The sequence below is a fragment of the Anarrhichthys ocellatus genome, unplaced genomic scaffold (genome assembly GCF_004355925.1).
Source record: "Anarrhichthys ocellatus isolate YVR2014 unplaced genomic scaffold, GSC_Weel_1.0 scaffold3, whole genome shotgun sequence".
Classification (NCBI taxonomy): domain Eukaryota; kingdom Metazoa; phylum Chordata; class Actinopteri; order Perciformes; family Anarhichadidae; genus Anarrhichthys; species Anarrhichthys ocellatus.
In genome coordinates, this window is record NW_022280033.1 from 14163401 (window position 1) to 14168080 (window position 4680).

A 4680-nucleotide genomic window follows, 5' to 3' on the forward strand; every position below is an offset into this window, starting at 1 on the left:
AGAGAGAGAGAGAGAGAGAGAGAGAGAGAGAGAGAGAGAGAGAGAGAGAGAGAGGAAAACAAACCCATCAACAGCAACTGATTTGTGTGAAACTTTCGTGGTTGTGGAGCCTGGGCTGCAGTAATTATTGTTGTTAAGAGAAGTGAAACCGAAAAACACCCTGGCTGTTTGGAGGAAGAGCACAGGGGTTTTGAGTCAAGGCGTTAACATCAATTTGTCATTTAGATCCTCTGCATGAAAAGGTCACCTCGTTATCTCTCACATGGTTTCGTGTGGCATTAGTTTTCAGCCAGAAATCTGTCTATAAACACCTAAAACAGGGACGTAACACTGACCCTCACTCGGAAACGGGAGAGTAACCTTTAACCTCATGTTTTCTGCAAAGGCCATCCTATCTCTGAAGCAACTCGTAAACCTCTCACTCTCTGTGTGTATGTGCCTGTGTGTATCCATATACGCGTGTATCTCTGTTTGTTTGTGTGTCTAAGTTCAGGTGAGGCTGTTGGCTGTTTATATGAAGCAGAAGAGTGTATCCATGCTGAAATGACTAATTGGGAAATATAGTGTACAAGCTCATTCGATGCACCAAGCAACGCATTCCCTTTGCATGGCTAACTGCAGGTTTATACCCTATTTATAGTTATTGTGCAGCTTCTTACTCCACTGCAGCCAGTGTATTGTTGACTCTAAACCTGGTGATAGATTATGAGAATCTCTACGCAGCATTATGCTTTTTTGCCTTCTTGTGTACATTGTGTTTTCTACCCTGAGGGACCCCCCCCACTGCACCTCTGCTCTGGCTACTGCCACAAGTTTGGCATCAAAGGGCCATTAAAAAGGCTTCCTCTAAATGAACATGACAGCAAAGCCAAGGTGTAGTGATATGGGTGGACATGCAAATCAATATTTAACATCATCAGCCACTGGTTGGTGGAGAATGGGGACAGGGTGACGAGGTGCAGCCAATACTGTCATTGATTTAGACCGCAAAACAAGTGGAGGAGGTCCAGTCAGGGCTTAGCGGCTGCATCTTACACGTGTACTGAAGGCATCGTGGTGGTAATCAAAAGCCAGGGATCATCAGGAAGCGTTCTGTTCCTGTTTCAGCACTGAATCCACATTCTGCCATTCTGTTCTGCGATAGTTCAGCTCACAATTTACAGCAAGATGAATTTGGAGGCTGTTGTTCACGGCGAAATCACATCTGTGCTTTGTTTATCCACCAGTACATGCCATAACTGTCTGCAGTCTCATTGCAGGAAGAAAGGATCAGTGTAAGCAAAGCAGATGGAAGGCATATGGAGGCAAAGACATTCAATTCTACCATTCAGTTCTACAGACCGGCTCAGCATTGTTCCACTGCACTAGCACTGTTGATGCGGCTTGGCAGCCCCATGAACGGCAAACATGTCATTCAGTTGTAAATTGTGTTACACGCAAGGTCACCTTGTGTAAAGGTTGGGAAGGAGGAGGAAATGAGCTGAGGGTGTAATTCATCTCTTCGTGTCAGAGATATATATATCACAGGGTGGAAATCGAAACACATGCAGTTAAAGTCTCAGATAATACAAACACAAACATAACACAGATGTCTATATTTATGAGCCTATCAAACCATGCATCTAAAGATTCTATGTTTATTGCTATTAATCATATGTTGTAGTACATTTCACTTTTATCTGTATCACTTCTAAAAAGTATCATTTATTATTGATTTGTAATTGAGGTGAAGCATAATCAACCCATATAAACATAGCTATTCAAATTGCAGATGTACTTGGAGCCGGTATCTTCTTGTTGGCTCTTCTAATTACCCGTCCTTGTTTGACTTTCAACTCCAAGCCATGCTCCCTCAAGGATACATGTCTTAGCATTATACAGACAGCTTAGGAGGCATTGAGATGTGGTCCCTCTACTCCAATAGGCAGACACTGCCAGGCAAGGAATCCCCCTCCCCCCCCAAAACCAGCTTGTTGCCAGCAATAAGCCAACTCTGTGCCTCTCCCACTTTGGCACTCTTGACCATATCTCGCTCACACATCCCCTCCCCCAGAGATACATGATACAGTGTGGCAATGTATGGTTCACGTCTACTTTAATGATCCCGTCTGTTATCTTAACATTAAATGTCTATAGAACGGCTGTGCAAGGGGACATCTTGCATTTTCGAATTGAGTTGCTCGCATTTTTATTGTTTTTTTTTCCAATAAACACAGATTTTATCATCTAATATCAACATTTAACTTGATACTGTGCCAGTTATGGGGAGACTGGCAAGGTCAAATCCATCCCCACAGTCCCCGGCTGGCACTAACCCCAGTAATATGGGTGTCTGGGAGAGGGAGATGCTTTCATGCTGGATGCACAATTTGTCTTGTGTTTACTCTCCTGTCCATTTGCATCACTGACTGTAGACCTGACTGACATCAACAGGAAGCCGGTGTCACAGAATGCTATTGCTTTTTTTTTTTTCAAATCTCAGTTGGCCTGGAAATCTTCTTCTGATTTTCTGCATGGTTTCCCAGCATGCATGTACAGTGCAGCCATGTACGAAGACAGTATCTTCTTATTTGGACCTGTCATTGATGATATCCAGTCTTTAACTTTAGCCATCCTCACTCTACATGCAACATGTCTAACCTAAACCCAGTGATTATTCATTCTGCAGCAGATGTCAGTAATAACAGCGGGACAGTCGAGTGTCTGTTATCTAAACTGCTAAAGTCAGTTGAACAAGTGAAATGAAGATAACGTTGCTGTGGTCACAAACAGGCTCAGTTGCTAACAGGTTGACGGATTCAGTGTTTTTGTGTCGTAAGCTCATCTCAAACACTCATTGTTTGAGATGAAGTGATGTAATGTAGACTGTGTTTTATGTGTAGCGAGCATTGTGCTGAACTCAACTTAAAAAAACAACTTTTAAATGCTACATAGCTCATCATGGTTGGGCAAGAAAGCAAATAAAACTAAGTTGGACCACCACTAACAGCTGAAATGCTGTCAAAAACATATGTTGACTCTCAAGGTTTGAGACACAAATTAAAAATTGGTAGTGTACGTATACATGTGAGTTTTCCACACTTCATTACATTACATCACAGCATGTCAGTGTTCCTGTGTATCTCCCTCATTGTTCTGCCCTGAACAGGTTGTCTTTTAAATAAACCCCTTAATGTCAGTGAAATTAGCAAAGACCTACTATAGTGTATGTACCATCTGAGCAGATTATCGAGATACGAAACAGGGAAATTAGCTCTCTGCAGATGCGCTTTTTCCCACCAAATTCTTCCAAGAAAAGCCCGAATCAAGTGATTCAAATCAGTTGGTTTACTGGGTTATAATCTTTTAACCTTTTATGTGACTCCAACATCTTTATTATTTATTTTCACAGCCCACCAGAAAATATTAATTGTGCATAGCAAGTTATGCTTGTTTGATATCCAGGTGTGCCACTGGGAAAGTATGGTCCCATGTTATAAATTACATAAGGGGCTCCTTAACCCTGCTAGCAAACGTATAGTCACACCTGATGATGAGCAGGATGACCTGATTCCCTGCATCTCCAGAGACATCAGTGCAGATGAAGGAGCGCGGTGCATCGGGCCTCTATTTCACTCCTTCCACAACCTGCCATGGAATCAATCCTGCCTTTAGATGTGCTCTCTGTAGGGAATGAATCAGTGAAGGTGCTGTAGTTTAACCTTCTCTGTCTCTCACTCTCTTCATATTTCCATCTGTGAATAGATCTATTCATCCATCCTTATATTTTGTCATCCTTTCTCTTCGTCCTCCTAGGAGATTAGCTCTCCGTCTCTTTCCGCTCTCTCATGCTGACTTTCTTTCCACCTCACTCTCCCTTTTTATCTCCCCTTGTCTTCTCCTCCCTCTTTCTCTCTCTCTCCCTCTCTCTCCCCCCCTCTCTCTCTCTCTCTCTCTCTCTCTCTCTCTCTCTCCCTCTCCCCTGTCTTGGTAGTGTGGCAGCTCTTGGAGCTGAGGGACTATGATTAGGACAGAAGAGAACTGGCTGTAAGACAGAGACAAACTCAGAACTGGGTCATCATTGTTTCTGTGTGAGGGCCCGCTCTGCAGATGAAAAGCTTGAAGACAAGAGGAGCAAATGATGCTCAATACAGCACCGGGAGCCCTAGACATTTCTGGGCTGCCGAAATACTCGTGCAAAGGAGGAATCGGAACTGCATCGCAGAATTTATGTAATAAGAGCTGAATAAAACATGCTTCTCGCCCGCTTTTCTATCTGTGAACCCTTCAAGTTAGTAATCATCCATTGGTTGGCTGTGGCTGCGTCGCAGACATGCAGCACAATCGCAGAGAAGTGCAGTGGTCATGAAGAACAAGACAAGGAAAACCTTGGTTGTCAAAGGGTAATAGTATTTTGACATTGATCATCATTTTTCTCCTGCTCTCTCAAGCTTTAGCTCTTTTTCTTGTCTGTCTTCTCTGTCTTCCACCCCTTTAGCAGACAGTCTGACAAGGTCTGTCCCACTGGCCAACCATTCAGCACTCATCATGCGCATCATTTCCTCTCATCATTCCCCCTGGTGTGCTTCTTCCATCTCCTCTGGCCTGTTCACTCTCCATCAACCACTCCCCATAAACCCTTTTATTTGTGTCCGTGTGTGTGTGTGTGTGTGTGTGTGTGTGTGTGTGTGTGTGTGTGTG